General features: G+C 34.0%; 1 protein-coding gene across 1 annotated transcript in view; it reads right to left on the reverse strand.

Annotated features, from left to right (window-relative positions):
* Mcm10 (minichromosome maintenance 10 homolog) overlaps nucleotides 1–22,500 on the reverse strand; it is a 525,621-nt gene that overhangs the window by 181,949 nt on the left and 321,172 nt on the right. The window lies entirely within an intron of this gene.

Consider the following 22,500-nt stretch of genomic DNA (forward strand, 5'->3'; position numbering starts at 1 on the left):
TGTTGGATCGCCTATAAAGAAACAAATCCTTCCATGAAATATTTAGGGAACAGAAGGTTACAGATCAATCACTCTTGAGATGAAAATACTAAATAATACTCTCTCTCTCTCTCTCTCTCTCTCTCTCTCTCTCTCTCTCTCTCTCTCTCTCTCTCTCTCTCTCTCTCTCTCTCTCTTTTCGGAGGCAGCTTCTAACTGACATAGGCTAATATCTCCCGCTCCTTCTATCGCAAAGTGAAGGTTTAGGGATAGTGTCTGATTGAACTTGACACTGGTGAGAGAGAGAGAGAGAGAGAGAGAGAGAGAGAGAGAGAGAGAGAGAGAGAGAGAGAGAGAGAGAGAGATAGATTTGAAACCAAAAGATGGATGTGACTTGAACTGTCAATACGTGACATAACTGACATCGAAGGCGAAACGAGATGGTGCCCTCCAGAATTATATAAGAAAAGCAAATTTTAAAATAAAATATATTTTCGAATGAAATAAGCATTTAACTGAAAGGCAGATAAGTTCTGAGAAACTGCTCAAAGGTGAGCTGATGGTGAATATAAAAATAAAAGATATAACAAGAATGACAACACTTAGTGATATATACGAATAATGAAGAAGTAATATTAATGAGATGAAAGTTTTCGAAAAAGTAATGTTTAAATTAATCGTTAAGTATATAGCGGTCGTCTTTTCTATATTTCTACTGGAAGAAATAACGACTAATGGTTAAAACATGGGGGAAAGGGACCCACTTGATGTTTTCATGGCAAGTTTGGGGCTTTGATCGCCATGTTAAGAGTATGTAATAACCTGAGAGAGAGAGAGAGAGAGAGAGAGAGAGAGAGAGAGAGAGACTTAACGATCTCCACGAGGGAAAGATCTAGGCTCCAGCATTAACAAGAGGTATTTTTGGAATAGCAAGTCGATTCATTGCAATTATGGTAATTGACTCGACCATATTATGATTTATTCAGTGAATACTAGAAAAAAGGGAATCTGTTATACAGGAATTCTGTTGAGGATAACGCAAGGTAGATGGTTTAATGCCATCTTTATGACAACATATAAAAAACACCACGGCCTCTGACCTCCCACTAATTTTGACCTCACTTGGCAGATCAGGTTCAACAATGAATCACACCCGACTTATATAAAGTTTCTATCATTTTAATTAAAAAGAACAGTAGATTTAGAAGACTGACGGACATTCAGACTAAGACAGGTTAATTACTAGATGCCCCGAGGATGGTAAAATAGGCCAACGAAAACTCCAGTTGGAAGCCGAAGATAACGAAGACTCACGTAATACTTTTTTTTTTTAGGTGAAATTCTACGCTAGGGTTAAAAGTCAAGGGAACTTAATAGTGCGGATAAATAAATATACAGCACTCTAAATACTTTCAGCAAGTAACAGTGGGTAAATATTCATCTGCGATAAATCAATTGGTATACACATAAACATATATATATATATATATATATATATATATATATATATATATATATATATATATATATATATATATATATATACATAGATTGATAATTAGATAAACAATAAAACCAGGTAAAAGCAGGATTCAGTGGCTTTATATAAAAAGTTCAAATACACAAAACGATTTTCCTGTTGCAAGTACATTTACAGTCTGACTCCTGCACTTGTGTTAAGATGCTAGTATTGACCGCCTATCTGTTTTAGGATAAAAGTCCGTTAGGTTTTAAATATCTATCCTTGACTCCAGATCATTAGCATCATTCTAGCCTCCTTTTCAGTGTCAGTGTAGCTAGGTTTATGTGTAACCCTTCTCTGTGACAAAACTCCAGGAAAAGTGAACGTTTTGATGCAAAGGGAAGATTAATGTACAAAATTGCAGTCCTAGGCCTCTTCACATGCCAAGAAGATACTTCAGGCAAAATTAGGGCCAGAGTTCACAAAGTAACCCACACTCACTCAGCATTCTTCGTTAATGTAAACGAAGATTACTTAGATAAGACATTGAAGATAGAGAGCAAGATTTTTATCTAGATGAACGTTTTGAAGTGACTGAGCCCCAAAATATAACGCTTCGAAAACTAACGTAGCAAAATATCTAGACGCAACAACGCCAGAATACGGAGAAAAAACATTAAAGAAACCAACGAGAAGAAAAATGATTGTGATAAAGTGGATGATGTGATTAAAATAAAAAATAAATCCTACATTGTGAAAATAGAGTTTAAAACATCCAAGATGGCAAAAGAAAAAAATCCATGGAAGGGGCCCACTTCATAGCATACCAATGCATCCTTAGTCAATATATATCAAACAAGATATGTTCGTGAAATTGTCATTTTCCTATAAAAACTATTCTTGTGAGGATAAATATAAGAAATGTTCCAAAGATAAAAACTCCAAAATATGCTCTGAATGCTCATCCTATGCCCATACAAACAAGGAATGTACAGAAAGTACAAAGAAATGTGTCAACAGCAACCAAAAACATAGAACTTTAGCAGTGCAATGCCCAGTAAGAAAGGATCTAAAAAAAAAAGATGCAATATACACAACAAACAACAGAACAAGTTACGTCAAAGTAACAGCTACCATCAATACGGGGAATTATCAGATTGATGCAAATAGCCCTCTAAACAATATGCAAGGAGACACAAGAATTATGACAATAACAAATATAGCAATAAAACTAAGACTGCTTCAAGGTAGATTTTATCTTTCAATAAAAAATAGCATATTAGCAGATAACGATTTACCAACAATATATTTCTCTGAAGAAACAATAAATAAGGTACAAGGTACCATGGAGAGAATGAAAAGAAAAAAAAAAGAACCGTCAAAGCGGAGCATGTGAATTTCAAGCATTTCAGAATTTACATCAGGATATGCAACATACTGCGACTATTCTCAATATGAAGAGAGCAAATGAACATAAATCGGACTCAAACTCATTAAGAAACACAGCATCAATCATCAGCAGAAATACAAGCCACACTAAAAAGCTTCCCAAGTCTCTCCAACTCTACCATTTTGCAAAATCCACAAAGATCGACTTCAGCATAAAAAATTACTACGCAAGTAGCCAAGAATACCAGAAAACTAAAAATAAAAGAAAAGTGAGAATTTATTGTAAAACGCTAACTTTAAAACCATCATACGAAAAATCTACCCTTATATAAATAAAATTGTGGCTAAACCACACTTTACATTACCCTTACTGATACTTCACTTTCCAAGCTATTCTCTACCATGGTTAGCTAGCTAAATGCCACCATTTTTTCTTTCACGATTTCATTCAACCTCCCTATCAGCTAAAAAAAAAGTAAAATAAACCATCTTTCAGTATTGTCCGGATGTTCGGACCCTTCCCTGAGGGCGAGTTGACCTGGAAAATGATTTGTACTAGATTTTTCGCGTCATTATCAAATAATGGTCTTTGGGATTAATGAAATTAATAAATAATTCAACAGACGAATAAATGGAGTGATGAAATTATATATTCTATAATCCTTTATACGACCTGTTGGACAATAATGATGATGCTCACAAACAATGCATTACATTTTGATAACTAAACAAATAAGTTATTATGACATTAGCGATTATCATGCTATATGAAAAGTAAATATAAATAATTAAGCAAAGAAAGAAATAAATTGAATAACCAGACAATATAAATTTTTATATCTTGAAACCATGTCAAGATTACTAATAAGAAATAACATAACTTGACCTAATCAGGGTCATTAAACTCACTTGCACCGTCTGTACATTCTTAATGTCAATTGCGTTTCTTTTCAGATGAAGACTTCATATCGGAAATGAACCTAATTCGGATTCAAACTCACCAATTCCTCCCTCAGGAGATTTGAGAACTACGCAAGAAACACTGCATCAATCAATAGGAGAAATAGAAGCCTCACTACAAAGCCCCCAGGTCTCTCCAACTCTCCCAATTTGCAAAATCCACAAAGATTATCCCCAGCATAAAAAATACTACGCTGGTAACAAAAGAGAAAAAAAAGAAATAAAAAAGTAAAAGAAAAATAGGCAATTATTGTTTCAAAATAACTCTAAAGACCATAACAGGAAAAATATACATTTATATAAAAACCACACTTTATATTACTTTCACTAATACTTAACTTTCGAAACTAGTCCCTGCCATGGTTAGTTAGCTAACTGACCTCAATCATAATATATATATATATATATATATATATATATATATATATATATATATATATATATATATATATATATATATAAAACGCACATATTGTCTGTCCCCAGGGTTGATCGCATGCAATAGTGTGTGAATTCAACACTGTGGTATTTATTACTCCAATATTAATCGTACAAATGATGCGATTACACTACTATCTAAATGGTTGTAATAGTTATGACATAATTTTTTTTTTCATTAGAGTATAAAATAGGCATAATCATGTAAATTATGTTTTGTACATACGAAAGTCAAGAGAAGTTATCTAGCGATGTAATTCTCCACAAAGGACGTATTGCAGATAAAAATAACAAATAATCACAGGCTGATAAACAGATAAGCCGATTCCATATACATAAAAAGAAGTATGTGTGAACTTAAATCATCATTATAGATTCACTTTGCCATTTCCAGAGAGTTCCTCGGGTGCATTAAGAAAGAAAAAAAAGTAAGTTCGCAGCGTAGGATCATTCTGTAATAAATTTCTAATTACATGTAAGTGTGATCAGAAATTATTTATCATTTCGCTGCATTAGTTCTAATCCTAATTCATTTAACAGGTGTTTTAATGAGAGCGAAAAAAAAATTCTTCGTGCTTGGCTCAGTGGCTTCAACTTACCTTTGTTACACTTCCGATGATATATAAAGAGCAGAGATTAATTCATTTTACCACAAAAGAAGAAAATAATAATTTAATCCTTTTAATTAGGGAAGACCAAATTCAATTAAAAATGTTGAACGTTTTATCGTTGAAGAATTTCTGAATACAATACTTTTTGACGATTATATTACAGAAACACAGAGGAATAGGGAAAGTGTTTCAAAGTTAATTACAAGAAAACGCATAAAAAAAATCTAACGTTTAATCCTAATGGAATAGTGGTTTGAAATAAAGCAGAATTCAAAAAGATTAAATTGGCAAAACTATGAGAATCAGCTCCAAATGATTTTAAGATTTTAACTACATCGAACAAGTTTTCCAAAACACACACTAACATTATCGAAACTAGAATACTATATTCTCCATTAGATCTCTTATTTACACCGTCATATCAGAACCTCAGATAAAGTTATCAGTAACAATCATTGCATTTGGTAACTAGAGATAAACGTAAACATAAAATCATGTGCCAAGCCAAGACCTGTTGCCCGAGTCATGGGATGGTGTAGAACTAGATAATTATCTCTGATATAAAAACAAACACAATTGTTTGACTGATAAACCTTTCCTTTCCAGGTTTTGCCTCCTCATAGACTATCTAACAATGAAAATTTACCCCTTTTACTACCCTTTCCTATATGATATGCTCAAGTATAGATAAGTGAGACAATTTAGCAAAGGAAAAAAACTCTCATATTTGCCCTTCTCACTACAGAGGTATCATGTCAAAGTTGGTAATAACTGTATTTGTCAAATGGCTATCTTTTCCTGCCTCTTATCTCCGTAATATCATTCTTACTTTCATTTTGCGTGATTATTAAAACCTTCCATTTTTGGGAGGAGGGTTCATAATGACCTTATGGGGAGTAATCTTTTTTAAATAGTTGACGAATTGAAAGATAATGTGAAAAAGGGGTTATCTAAATAAAGATACAATTAACTTGTACAAAATATTTTGTTACAATGTAAATGTTTGTATTAAAGTATGAACACACATATACACACACACACAAACACACACACACACACACACACACACACACACACACACACACACACATATATATATATATATATATATATATATATATATATATATATATATACACATATATATGTATATTTATATATATATATATATATATATATATATATATATATATATATAATGTATAATCAGTATATATACACATAAATGTTCATATATATGTATTTATGAACACATACAATATATTATTATTATTATTATTATTATTATTATTATTATTATTATTTGCTATGTTATAACCCTATTTGGAAAAGCAAGAAGCTATAAACCCAAACGCTTCAGCTGAGAAAATAGCCCAGTGAGGAAAACAAATAAGGAAACAGATGGAATAGTGTACTGATTGTACCCTCAAGCAAGAGAACTCTAACCCATGACAGTGGAAGACCATGGTACAGAGACTGTGGCACTACCCAAAACTAGAGTGCAATGGTTTGATTTTAGTGTCTTCTACTAGAAGAGCTGCTTACCCTAGCTAAAGAGTCTCTTTTACCCTTACCAAGTGGAAAGTAGCTACAGAATAATTACAGTGCAATATTTTCCCCTTGGGTGAAGAATTGTTTGGTTAGTTTAGTGTTGTCAGGTGTATGAGGAAAGAGAAGAATGTGTAAAAAATAGGTCAGAATATGAAATTTTGGTGTAAAATAACCGTAAATAGAGAGGGATTCAATATAGTACTTTCTGGCCAGACAAGGGACCCAATTTATATATATATATATATATATATATATATATATATATATATATATATATATATATATATATATATATATATATAAACTACGATATGGGTTGCACTAAAATAGCTCAACCTTATCGTTTCTCAGCAAAAGTCTTAAAGGATGAGGTTGATATCTCCCCACCCATTTTTTCCGATTCCAGCAAATGCTGGTACACATTCACAACTTAGTGTACTTGTGAGTAATTGTCCGAGATCCAACATGATCCTGAAAACAGACGCCCGTGAATTATACTACAAAGAAAGTAATTTCCCTCTGCAACCAATTCAACCATCCAGAATATAGTCAAAACATACTGCGACTATTCGCTAAAATGTTCTAATATTGTACAAATATACTGATAAATATATAGTTACATCTATATCAGGCATACTCTCTCTCTCTCTCTCTCTCTCTCTCTCTCTCTCTCTCTCTCTCTCTCTCTCTCTCTCTCTCTCTCTCTCTCAGAGATTTTTTTTATTGCTATTAGGCAACGTAATTATCCCCCTCCGGTAGCTTCAAATTTCCTATTTTGGGAAATACTGCATGACTAAGCCATGACATCGCTGACTCCTCCCTAGTACACATGAACGGTAGAGATGTTTCCGTGGAATCTATCAGACCTTTATGGGTGTGAGTGTGTAGGTGGGCTGATGAATATACCTCTCTTTGTATTGGTGGTAACCTCAGACCAATTGGTGTAAGAGAAAGAGAGAGAAAGAGCTCTCATAACCAGTACAATTGATATATATACAAAACAACAATAAAGCAGTGAAAACGAAAGAAGCAAACAAACTACGAGTAACAAAACAAGGCTTCACATGAATCATAAACATATAAATGAAAAATAAATATTTCTGATTACAACGCCACTTTCAATTAGAAGTCCAGAAAAAGTTGTTTCACATTTATGAATCCATGATTTAAATTTTGATACATTTACACGAACATAATCTGAAACTTCAAATGGATAAATTTTTTTATTATATGAAAGTGTCATATGTATAGAATATTTTGATGTTTATCATGGCAACCTATTATTCAACTTTTTGCTCTGATTATACATTAGTTGACCAACTGCACAGTTCAAACAGGGGGTTAACAGTTGGCTATTAATGAATCAAGTGCATACAGTAAAAATCGTCTCCAGAAGTCCCCATCAGGGATCTTATCAGACTTACAAGGAATTTTTGTAAAAGAGGCCATCTGTCAATAGGCAGGTATAATAATATAAGCAACGAAGTCTGAAGCCAAAAAAAATAAAGGTAACCTGTCTGCATCCTGTCCTGCCATACGTTGCCAAAACATAGGTGTATCTAAGTAATAGGTCCATTACTCATTAGATTTGTGGTATTTTGGCCCTATAAACAGGTGCTGGGGTCGGGAAGGTGATTTAGCACCAAGGTGTAATTTCAGTTCAAACTTGCAACAATTTCCTTTATGTTGAATGGGCTGACATATTCTTTTATTCATTACTTCACAAATATAGTTTATTTACTTCCTTCTTTCTTTTCCTCACTGAGCTATTTTCCCTGTTGGAGCCCCAGGGCATACAGGATTCTGCTGTAGCCTGGCTAATAATAATAATAATAATAATAATAATAATAATAATAATAATAATAATAATCATTTGCTTTATAAAGGGAAAGTTGAAAGATATTGGACGGCAAAGATGGAAAAACGAAGCAGTAACAAAGGTACGCTAAAAAGTGGGTGCAAATAGGGCCAAAAGAATGCTACAAGAACTCTAAGGTAATGCCTATGGTGCACATCGTGAAGTGCAACTCCTCACAGGAGATGGATGGGTCACTCCTAGACGGGAAGGACATGGAACTCTAGGGTGGGTTCAAAAGTTAAGTTGGGATGTGTTTGGTTGATTAGGGAAACTGATTAAAGATAACATTTAATCAATACAAGGCTTGCGTAACTGAACGATTGGCCAGATCAACTGGTGGCGTTTAAAATATACGCCAAGCTTCATGATCACGAGGACATTGTGAACATATCCAGCATTAACAAAATCGATTAGTTTTTACACAATTATTTTTTCTTAAAAGACAGTGCCTATTTTGGGTATCCGAGCCTATCTTGTTATACACCAGATTTATGAAAAAAAATACAAAAAAAAATTTACACTAACAATTAATATCTTGGAACAGCCAAGAAATTTTGATGAGTTTTATTCTATCCTTCCCTTGTTTATTTTTTTCAAGCATGAAACCAAAGATATATAATGGTTTCTTTGTGCTTAGTGTCTTTATTTAAAGTATAAAAGCTGTTATGTATTATGTGAAATGTTTACTGTAATACCATAAGTGCTATATATATTACAAGTAATGTTGCATAATATTGCATCAGATTGCATTGACAGAATATGTTTCAACTTTGTTTATAAATGTTGTAACGTATGTTTTAAAGTACAGAATCCTGTTTAAGTTACCTCAAAGATAGAATATGATTCCTCTTACTTTTGTACTGCATATGAGATTAGAATCGTTTGCAGTAATGCTCATCTGTTAATTTTGTATTCTGCATAAAGGTCATCTGTTCACATGACGCCAGTTATGAGTCTGAGCAGAAGCGTTATTGAGCTTGTTTGCAGCAGTCTCAGTCATGTAATTTAGAATAACAAATCCATTTTATAATACACAAGATTATTATTCCCACCATCAGCTGGCGAAGAAGATGGGGTTAACACAACACTAATAAACTGATATATTTCAGTTGAGTTAGCTACTACTTCAAAGATTCATAAATAACGTAGTTACAAAATCAAACCCACGCTCATAATAATCACACAATCTTCCGTCAGGGGGGAAAATTCAGATGCAAATTTTCTGTTAGAACCCCCATCGAGCCAGCATGAAAGAAAGCGGGAAAAGGGTGGGAGCTACAGTCACCAACACGAATGCTTGAACAATTTTATAAGCACCTTATTCGTCTTATGATAATCTAGCCTTAAGCCAGCACGAATTCTTTGGTCTTTTAAGCAAGTGCGGAGAAAAGAATTACGGACACCGTATTTACCGACAAATAGTCGAGAGCGTTTGGTGCGAAGTGAGAAGTGTTTCGAGTCACGTCCGGGCCGAGTCCTGTTTGTTTGGGGTGCTCAACGTGAAATCGCGACTGAAGATGCGTGCTGTGTCAATTCGGTTGGTGAGTAAAATGGAGTGAAAGGGAAACAAATGCATAAACATATTATAAGATAAGTAAGGGAATAGATAAAAGAAATGAGCAACGCGACTAAAATAAACACACCTCTAAAAAAATTAATTGGACAAATATAGGAATATGTAGTGTGGTCGGACATTCAACCGAAGGACATTTAGCCGAATAGACCTTTATCCGACGGACATTTGGCAGAAAATGTACAAGTGTGAATAGTAAAGAGCAATATTTTCCAGTATTTTCATCGTTTGTTGCAGAAGTAACACCAAAAAATTTCTAAAAATACAGTAAAAAGTGTTTTCATATACTAAAACAAATATACAAATTCTTTTAAAACTTTCCACATTTCCCGATGACTGGCGTAAGCCTTGTGTTTATCATTTTATTAAAAATCTTTATTGTAGAAAAAATCAATATAATACAGAAAAAAATATGTTCTTGTATTTAAGGATTGTGCGCAATTGCTTTATGAAAATCTATTTTTGCAACTTCTCATATTCCTCAGTAACAGATATGAACGAATTCACAATTGTACATTTTTTTACCAAATGTCCGTGCAGCTAAATTACCGCTCGAATAAATGTACACTCGGCTAAATGTCAGTGCGGCCAATTGTTCGTATAGCCAAATGTCCGTGCGGCTAAATGACCGCTCGACTATATGTCCATTCGGCTAAATGTCTGTGCGGCCAAATGATCGTGCAGCCAAATGTCCATGCGGCTAAATGACCGCTCAACTATATGTCTGTTCGGCTAAATGTCTGTGCGGCCAAATGATCGTACAGCCACATGTCCACGCGGCTAAATGACTGCTCGATTATATGTGTTCGGCTAAATGTCAGTGCGGCCAAATGTTCATACAGCCAAATGTCCCTGCGACTAAATGACCGCTCGACTAAATGTCCGCTTGGCTAATTGTCAGTGCGGCCAAATGTTCGTACAGCCAAATATCCATGCGGCTAAATTACCGCTCGACTGAATGTCAGTGCGGCCAAATGTTCGTAAAGCCAAATGTCCATGCGGCTAAATGACCACTCGACTATATGTCCATTCGGCTAAATGTCTGTGCGGCCAAATTCTGTGCGGCCAAATGTCCATGCGGCTAAATGACCGCTCGACTATATGTCCGTTCGGCTAAATGTCAGTGCGGCCAAATGTACGTACAGCCAAATGTCCATGTGGCTAAATGACCGCTCGACTATATGTCCGTTCGGCTAAATGTCTGTGCGGCCAAATGATTGTACAGCCAAATGTCCATGCGGCTATATGACCGTTCGACTATATGTCCGTTCGGCTAAATGTCAATGCGGCCTAATGTTCGTACAGCCAAATATCCATGTGGCTAAATGACCGCTCGACTATATGCCTGTTCGGCTAGATGTCTGTGCGGTCAAATGTCCGTACAGCCAAATATCCATGCAGCCAAATATCCATGCGGCCAAATTTCCATGCGGCTAAGTGTCCATTCAGCTAAAGGTCTGTTGGCCAAATGTCTGGGAGCCCTATGCATGCAAAGAAAACCAACAGCGTAAAAAAAAAACACCAAAACAAGAACCTAATTAAAAATAAAAAGCGATCACCCGCTCTCAAGAAAATTCTAGCGGCAGAAAACCTACCGCCTCGACCTATATCACTTTAGGCTAGTACTTCAAAAGTTTCTTTTCATATTTGACCCTAAAAGTTTCGAAACCTAAAAGACGGAGTAGAGAAGAAGTAATCCTTCATAAACCCTACTCAGTAAGGTCACGTAGGTGATGGATAGGGATATTTCTTTCCTCATTTATTTCTTATACAGAAAATGTTTCCAAGTTTTATTCATGTGCGTGTTTGCTCAGTTAGGGAATAATAATAATAATAATAATAATAATAATAATAATAATAATAATAATAATAATAATAATAATAATAATAATTATTATTAATATTATTGCTAGTATACGCAACGCGTCAGAAATGACAGCTAAATATTTATATATGCACACACACATCCCCCTCACCAGGGTTTGACTACTTATCTCTCCCTACAATAGGGACGGGAAATATATATATATATATATATATATATATATATATATATATATATATATATATATATATATATATATATATATATATATATATATATAGCCAGACACTTATTATTATTATTTGAATCCAGACCCAAAAAATTTTGAAAAACTTGTTTAAGTTAGAATTTGCATTTGGATGCTGATCGAACTGCTGTGCAAATCGGATTAATTATTCATGAAAACATTTTCAAGCACTGAACGATATTTCACTTGAATCCAGACTTAATATTTTGGTACATAGTAAAGAATAACAAACATACAACTGTATTTGCATTTAATTCCTAATTCAATTCAAAAGCTAAAGTTTTTGCCCAATTTCTTTATAAAATAAATATAGTAATATATATCTAAAGCAATGAATGAAAAATCAAATAAGTAAACGAATAATAAGAGGGGTCAAGTGAAGCTTATTTATGTAGGTAAACCTAATCTGATAACTATATCTGTACGGAGATGATTTAATTTTATCAATAACCCTCGGAATTCTAATTTACGATAAATAACAATGTAAATAATTATATACGGCTTGCCATCTCATACATGAATATATATGTATGTATATATATATATATATATATATATATATATATATATATATATATATATATATATATACAGTATATATATATATATATATATATATATATATATATATATATATATATATATATATATATACAGTATATATATATATATATATATATATATATATATATATATATATATATATATATATATATATTTATATATATGTGTATATATATAATGTATATATAATTTATATATAGCCCTATATATATCTAAATATAAAAACATATATGTATGTGTGTATATATATATATATATATATATATATATATATATATATATATATATATATATATACTGTACATATATATATATATATATATATATATATATATATATATATATATACTGTACATATATATATATATATATATATATATATATATATATATATATATATACTGTACATATATATATATATATATATATATATATATATATATATATATATATACTGTACATATATATATATATATATATATATATGTATATATATATATATATATATATATATATATATATATATATATATATATATATACAGTATTATACACATATCTGTGTTTGTATGTATATATATATATATATGTATGTATATATATACACAGACACACACATATATACATATATATATATATATATATATATATATACACATATATATATAAATATATACACATATACACACACGTGTTATTATGAAGTTCCTTTTAAATATGTAAATTTGATTAAGTCTATCCATGGGCATAGCAAGTGCAAAGTTAATATTAGTGGAGTCCTTTCAAATGAATTTCCAATGAACAGTGGAGTATTCCAAGGGAATGTGTTGTCACCTATGTTGTTCATCCTCCTCATGGATTTTGTAAAGCAAAGAACAGTTAGCGATGGTGGAGATGGATTGGATTGGTAACAGGAAATTAGTTGATATAGAGTATGCTGATGACACTGTCCTTATTAGCAGAACACCTCAGGACATACAAAGGTTGCTTACCAGAATGCATGAAATATCACATGAGGTGGGCTTAGGATAAATAGAAGAAAGACAGAGATCCAAAGAACAGAAAATGTAATGGAAGATTAAACACCATTGGAAGGAGAAAGGAATAATGAGGTGCAATCATCTAAATATTCAGGAACTATGATCTCTAATACAGAATCTTTAGAATATGAATTTTAAAAAAATTAAAAGGCAAATCAGACAATGGCTAGCTCAAGTAAAATAAATATTCCCTATCTTCATTTTCCGTGAGGATGTAGGGGGGGGGGGCATAACAATTAGAATAGTGTCAACTTATCCCAGCATGTCATAGTAGGCGTCTAAAAGAGATGTGACAAGGGCACTGCGAATTCTCTCTCCTGTGAAATTACTTACTGAGAGATATCAAAGGAGAGGTGTTGGGGGAGAATTACTGCTCCCTGCACTCCAGTTTGAGGGTGCCTGACTGTACGTGGATGTAGTACAAAGCAGGGTAAAATATGCGAGATTGAAAGTATATTTTGGAATAACAGGATGGCTGTAATGGCCTAGTGGGAGACAAAAATGAAGGGAAGGGCGAAGTGATGTTTGGTGAAGTGACAGATAGAGTATCTGGGATTAAAAGTGGAAGAGTAAGAGAGTGAGGCTTCATAGCTGAGTGAATGGATGACAAGTAAAGTAATGGAATGGAAGGAGGTGTCATCTAAGTTATTGCAGGTTAAGGTTAGGTTGGGTAAGCAATGTTGGGCTTTCGTTAGTGCGTATGGGCCGGGTTGTGAGAAAAGTAAAATTAATTCTGGAATGAATTAGCTAGATAAAAGGCGTCATTAAGAATTATGCAGTACCAAGTGAAAATGAGTGTGGTGAGAGACTGCTAGACATGTGTGTTGAAGAAGAGCTGGTATTAAGTACTAGTTTTTCAAGAAAAAAGATATAATAAATAAGTCTACATGGGTAAAAGTGGCAAATGGAAGACTGGTAGAAAGAACAATGATGGACTATGGGTTGATAAGAAGATGGATGTTTGGAAAATTGAAAGATATGCACGTTTTTAGGGGTATGGCTAACAATATGTCTGATCATTTTTTTGGTTGATGGAAAATAATTGTAACAAAAGAGTGGGAAAATAGAATGAGGAATGTAAAAGGGAGGTAGTGAATATCAAGAAAGGTTGGAAGTGGTATATTATAGGGTGAGTGAGAGAAACTGATGATCTTGAGGAAAGAAGTTAACAAAAGAAAATTTTGTTGGGCTTGCAAGTGATTTGTGTGGTAAGAGGATTCCTGGAGGCAGCATGAGGATGGTTAGTGATTGGTGGAATGAAGGAGAGAAGATGAGGGTGGAGGAGAAAAAGAGATCATTTGAAGAATATCTGCAGAGTAATAGTATAGAGAAGTATGAAAGATATAGAGGAAAAAATGTGGAAGTAAAACGTGAGGTAACGTGGGGGGCTGACTGGAGGTTGGGTCAGTGATTGGGTCATTTGTATGAAGAGAATAAGAAGTTCTGGAAAGAAGTGAAGAGAGTAAGGAAGGGTGGATCAAGGAATTAAGAGACAGTGAAAGATAAAAATTGAAGGCTGTTGAAAGGAGATAAGGTATGAAGGTGGCCTGAATATTTTGAAAGGTTGCAAAATGTTGAGGATTATAGGGAGGCAGATATAATTGCTGTTGCAGGTGTTGTGCTGCCAGTGATGGAAGATGAGAATGAGAGACAGATTACAAAAGAGGAAACGATGAGAGCACTAGATGAAATGAGAGCAGGAAAAGCACCTGGTATGGATGGTGGGAGGGCTGAGATGTCAAAGGAAGGAGGTGTGACTGTACTGGAATGGTTGGTGAGATTGTTAAAAATATGTATTATATTGTCAATGATGCCAGTTGACTGGGTGTACGCGTGTATTGTTCCGCTATACAAATCTAAGGGAGATGTGCCTGAGTGTTGTAATTAGAAGGGTATTAGTTTGTTGAGTGTGGTTGGAAAAGTGTATGGTAGTGTTAATTAATATGATTAAGGATAAAACAGAGGATGTATTTTAAAAGCGCAGGGTGGCTCTAGAAGAGGTAGGGGATGTGTAGATCAGAATTTTATGTTTCAGCAGATATGCAAGAAATATTCAGCAAAAGGAAAGGTGGTATATGTTGCATTTATGGATCTGCAGAAAGCTTATGGTAGAGTTGATAGGTAAGAGTTGTGGATTGTAATGAGGTTATATGGAATTGGCAGAAAGTTGTAGCAAGCAGTGAAAAGTTTATACATAGGCAGCAAAGTATGTGTTAGTATACGAAATGATGTGAGTGGTTTCCAGTGAGAGCGGGGCTGAGTCAGTGATGTGTAATGTCACCAGGTTGTACAATTTGTTTGTTGATGAAGCTATAAGAGAGGTGAATGCTCAAAAGCTTGGTCGAGGATTGAATTGGATAGATGAGAGTGATCATGAGTGGAAGGTTAATCACTTGCTTTTGGCTGATAATACTGTATTGGTTGCGGACTAAGAGGAGAAGCTGTGTCGATTAGTGACAGAGTTTGGAAGGACGTGTGAGAGAGGGAAGTTGAGAGTTAATGTGGGTAAGAGTAAGGTTATGAGATGCACGAGTATTGAGGGTGATGCTAGATTGAAAGTCATGTTGAATGAAGAGTTGCTTGAAGTAGAGTAGATCAGTTTAAGTAGTTAGGCTCTTTTGTTGTTGCAAATGATGGAGTGGAAGCAGATGTACATCAGAGAGTGAATGAAGGATACAAAATGAAGGGAATATTGAAGAATAGAGGGATGGGGATTAATGTAAAGAGAGTTATGTATGAAAAAGTGATTGTACCAAGTGTGATGCATGGATCGGAGTTGTGAATGAAAGTGACGAAGAGGGAAATTGAATGTTTGAGATTATGTGTCTGAGGATTATGGCTGGTGTATCTCGATTGGATAGGGTTATGAACGAAGTAGGTAGGGTGAGAACAGGTGTGAGAAATGAATTAGCAGCTAGAGTGGATATGAATATTTTGAGGTGGTTTGGCCATGTTGAGAGGATGGAAAAGGGATGACTGCTGAAGAAGGTGATGAATGCAGGAATTGATGGGAGAAGTACAAGAGGAAGGAAATGGTGGGGGGGGGGGGGGTGGATGAAGTGAAGAAAGCCCTAGGTGACAGAAGGATAGATGTGAGAGGGGCAAAAAAGCATCCTAGAAATAGGAATGAATGGTGAGCGATTGTGACAGTTCCAATAGGCCCTGCTGCTACCTCGAGTCACCTTGGGGACCGCTGAAGTAGCGGCAGTATGGGAGTCAGCTTCATTTGTGGTGTATTTACGCTGCCCATGAATAATGTTAAGTAATAAATACACAAAGTAATTTTCCCGTAACCATTTATAACCATTAAAATTACACGGTAGTTTCTTACCGGAAAAAATATTTCATGCCGAAAAAATAATATTTTTTTTCTTGGATATAATGGTCACTAGATGTTTTTTCTTTTGCCGTATTTGAATTATATTGTCTGCACCTCTCCAGAGGCCGAGACTAAGAAAAAATACCTTCCAATTACTCCTTGCAACTCTGAAGAGTATAACGAAGGTCCCTGGTTTCTCATATACATTTAGGGGAAACTTCTCACCTCTATGTCTGGCATTGGTGTTGGAGGATAATATGAGGGATCTCATTTCAAGTGTATTTCAGCTCTCTCTCTCTCTCTCTCTCTCTCTCTCTCTCTCTCTCTCTCTCTCTCTCTCTCTCTCTCTCTCTTATCAAGATCACTCTCGGTTTCATACATCTTACGACAGAGAGTTAAACAGATTGTAGACTCATCAACAATTATTCGATATTTACATTTACACATTTTTATGTTTGTGTGACCTGATTCTCTCTCTCTCTCTCTCTCTCTCTCTCTCTCTCTCTCTCTCTCTCTCTCTCTCTCTCTCTCTCTCTCTCTCTCTCTCTTATTAAGATCACTCTCGGTTTCATACATCTTACGACAGAGAGTTAAACAGATTGTAGACTCATCAACAATTATTCAATATTTACATTTACACATTTTTATGTTTGTCTGACCTGATATTCTCTCTCTCTCTCTCTCTCTCTCTCTCTCTCTCTCTCTCTCTCTCTCTCTCTCTCTCTCTCTCTCTCTCTCTCTGTGTCACTAAATATATATCAATTAAGTTTCGAAATCTGAGTCTACCAGTAATTGGGAAGAAAGGCATCTTAATACGTCCAAATACTTCAAACTGATAACAGCCAATTAATCCCTGAGAAGATTAAAGAACTAAATTGGGTTCGTTTTCAAATGGCATTGATATTTCTGCTTGGTTTCAAAATGAACCCATATTTTTATGTACAAGTAGTTACCATTTTCGCGTTGTTCGTTGACCTTACCAAAGAGAGAACTTGTAGCTGTAATTTCTATTAAGTAACATATTACCCACATTGCTAACTATCGTATTAGATTCCTCAAATAATAAAAGCATTTATTACCAAAAGTTCAAAACGTTCTTTCTATAATTAAACATGAAAACTATATGAGGTAAACAAAGAAAAACAAATTGCTATATAAATTGAACAAAAAAAAAATAATTGAATAAAATTTCTAAGAAAGTGTATTTCGGGTCCAAGGATTTCATGTCGACTTTTGAATGAAAGTTAATTGATCTAATGAAAATAATAAATCCGATGAACTTTTGACACCTTTAGATTTAGAAAATATTCCTCTTCGTCCATCTTTAAAGAACAACAGATACAGCTTAGGTCGAAATAGAAGTGCGCAAATTGGTCTCCTGGGCTTAAGGCACCAATTGAAAGGCTAATAAAATCAGAGTTAAATTACTCTTATACCCATAGTTGCATGCCGTTGGTCGAGACAGCTATTTTCTATCCTAATTATTATTATTATTACAAGCTAAGCTAAAACCCTAGTTGGAAAAGGAGGATGTTATAAGCCTTAGACCTTCGACAGGGAAAATAGCCCAGCGAGGAAAGGAAATAAGTAAATAAACAAGAGGAATAATTAATAATTGAAAAAAATTAAGACCAGTAACAACGTTAGAATAAATATTGCATATATCAACTAAAAAACTTATAAATAAGAGGAAGATAAATAACATATATGTGTGCCAGGATGTTCCCTCAAGCAGGAGAACTCTACCCCAGGACAATGGAAGACTATGGTACAGAGGCTATGGGACTACCCAAGAATAAAGAGCAATGGTTTGATTTTGGATGTGTCTTTCTCCTAGAAGAGTTGCTTACCTTAACTGAAGAGTCTCTTCTACCTTTACCAAGAGGAAAGAAGCCACTGAACAATAGCAGTGCAGTAGTTAACCCCTTGATCGATAGATAGGCCACATAGATAGGGCTGTGGTGAGAACAGTTGGTCCAGACTCCTGGGTTGCATTAAAGAATGAAAGCCTAAACATGCACTTCCTTACATGATGTTTACCCTTGTTATATATATAAGCATATGCACAATTTTTTTTAATTGTTCTAGCTGTTGTTGTTATTAAAAACTCCCACACAAACTTTTGAAAGCAAACGTCTCCAGAAGAAGGCCTATTAAGAAAATGTGATAACTATTGAAAACATTTTTCCAAAAAGACTAAAATATAGAATTTGACCTACAAGTCATTGAAGTTTAACTCAGTGGGCAGCAATGTCTATTCTACAGAACTTGAGACAGAGTATATGAGGACGAATGATGCACATTCCACGTGCATAAAATTGCTACTTGTTTACCGGTAAATGAATGCTTTCGCTACCCAGAAATACTTGGACACAGACATTCATGATCCGTGTGTTTAACTATCACACCTGAATTTATACTTAACTCAAATCTCTCTCTCTCTCTCCTCTCTCTCTCTCCTCTCTCTCTCTCTCTCTCTCTCTCTCTCTCTGACTAGCGCTTTCGTGTTATTATTACACCTCTTAACGACAGCGCTAGTCAACTCTTCGTTTCCTTTTTCCTCCCGGCCTACTGTCATCTTGAGACATAGCACGTTCCAGCGATTTGTCGTTAATAAATATAAATATATATATATATATATATATATATATATATATATATATATATATATATATATATATATATATATATATATATATATACTTTCAGGTACTAACAACAGAACAATATAATATATATATATATATATATATATATATATAATATATATATATATATATATATATATATATATATATATATATATATATATATATATATATATATATATTATATTGTTCTGTTGTTAGTACCTGAAAGAAAAGGAACATCAAACATAAGAATACAGAAAAGTTGCCTTTATAAATTAACAGTTTTTGTCTAACATTAAATGAATACAGTATTTCCAGAAAGTACGAATAGCAAAGAATATGAAAACAGTAGAATAACAAACAAAATTTCATCGATGCTGTGTGTATCAAAGTATTAAAATAATAACAGATATTCAACTTACAACCCACTCCCAAGACATAGTATTCAACTTACAACCCACTCCCAATACATAGTACTCAACTTACAACCCACTCCCAAGACATAGTATTCAACTTACAACCCACTCGCAAGACATAGTATTCAACTTACAACCCACTACCAAGACATAGTATTCAACTTACAACCCACTCCCAAGACATAGTATTCAACTTACAACTCACTCCCAAGACATAGACAATGATAAATTGGTAGTGATTCTCCCAAAAAATGAGGTATAGAAGTGTATCACCGGCTAATAGTTGGCCAAGGCGATTGATTAAAAGCACTGACAAAACAGGCATAAACTAAAGGTAACAAATCATCATCATCTCTTCCAATGCCTATTGACGCAAAGGACATAGGTTAGATTTCGCCAGTCGTCTCTATCTTAAGCTATTAATTCAACACTTCTCCATTCATTATCTCTTACTTCACGCTTCATAGTCCTCAGCCATGCAGGCCTGGGTCTTCCAATTCTTCTAGTGCCTTGTGGAGCCCAGTTGAAAGTTTGGTGAACTAATCTCTCTTGGAGAGTGCGAAGAGCATGCCCAAATTATCTCCATCTTACCCCTCACCATGATCTCATTCACATATGGCACTCGAGTGATCTCTCTTATAGCTTTGTTCTCAAATCTACTAAATCTGTTGGATATTGTTTCATTGTCATACCACGATTCGTGTCCATACAGTAACACCGATCTCACTAAACTGATTTATAGCCTGATTTTTATATGTAATTTCAGGCGATTTGCTTTCCAAATTTTACATAACCTAGTCATTGTCTAGTTTTTTTTTTAATCTTTCATTAAACTCCATTACTAAATATTTACATGATTCCACCTCATTAATCTTTCTCCTTCCAATGATATTTCATCTTCCATTGCATATTCCGTTCTCATCATTTTTGTCTTTCTTCTATTAATCTTGAACCCAACCTCCATTGATATTTTCATACATTCTTGTAAGTAAAACTTTGTAAGTCCTGTGACGTTTTTCTAATAAGGACAGCGTCATGAGCATACTCAAGGTTCACTAATTTCCAGTTACCAATCCAGTCTAATTCTTCGCTACCATCCCAACTGTTCTATGTATCACAAAATCAATGAGGAGGATAACCAACATGGGTGACAACACATTCCCTTGGAGTACTCCGCTGTTCACTGGAATTAATATGATAGGCCTCCGCTAACTTTAACTTTGCACTTACTATGCTCATGAACAAACTTCATAAAATTTACATATTTAAAAAAAACTTTATAATAATGCAGGACATTCCACTAAGTTGGCCGGTGCACACTATCAAAGTCTTTTTCATAGTCCACCAATGCTATCAAAAGTGGATTTCTATATTCTACACATTGCTGTACAAGTCTTAAAATACAAATTTGGTCAATACGACTTCTACCTTTTCGAAATCCTGCTTGTTCATCTCTTAGCTTTTCATCAATCTTTCTCTCCAGTCACTTTAAAATGAGCATACTGTACTATATATTTTCATGACAACTGACTTGAATGTGATGCCTCTGTAATTACTGCAATCACTCAGATCTTCTTTTTTCCATTTTCACCAACACTCCTAAGTCCCATTCATCAGGTTTTGCCTCTTCATGCCACATTCTACAAACAAATCTTGTAAGTACTCTGGGAGTCACTTCAGTTTCGGCCAAAATCATCTCAGCAGTTCTTCCATCGTATCCAAGGTCTTTCCATCTCTTTAGTTTTTTTAGTAATAGCTTCGATTTCAACCACACTGAAACCATTCATGGGTACATCAAAGTTTTCCTCAGCTTCAGGTATATCAACCAAATTATTCCCTTGATATCTCCTACTCATAACCTCAATAAAGTGTTTCATCCAACGTTGTTTTTCTTCATTTTCTGTTGTAATAAAAGATCCATCTCTCTTTTTGATGGGTACATGCTGCTTCTTCTTCTTTGCCACAGTAGAGATTTCATTAATAATTCTGTGAGAAATTCTTACACCATAGCCACTTCCTGAATTGATAGCTCTATCAGCCTCATCTGCCATCATGAAAGGAAGGATCACCGGTGCACTTCACTTTTATAAAAAAAAAGTTTGCTATAAAGAGAAAGAACTGAAATGTATAATCATCATGTAGAGCAACACACATACACATTACATATGTGATAGCATATACAGTATACATATATATATATATATATATATATATATATATATATATATATATATATATATATATACATATATATATATATGTATATATATATACACATTATATATATGTGCATATATATATTACACACATATATATTTATAAATATACATAAATATATATAGGTATATATAATCTCTCTCTCTCTCTCTCTCTCTCTCTCTCTCTCTCTCTCTCTCTCTCTCTCTCTCTCTCTCTCTCTCTCTCTCTCTATATATATATATATATATATATATATATATATATATATATATATATACATAGTTTTTAATGGAGTGAAAAAAAAAATGAGAGAGTTCCAGGCCTTATAATAGTCATGGTAAATAGTAAACTACTCGGGTATGGGGGAGAGGGAGTAGTCATATAGATATGTAGTTATATAGATGTGCACACAAGCAGAATCAACCCTAGCCACCCTCCTC

This window comes from Palaemon carinicauda, chromosome 23 (genome assembly GCF_036898095.1).
Source record: "Palaemon carinicauda isolate YSFRI2023 chromosome 23, ASM3689809v2, whole genome shotgun sequence".
NCBI lineage: Eukaryota > Metazoa > Arthropoda > Malacostraca > Decapoda > Palaemonidae > Palaemon > Palaemon carinicauda.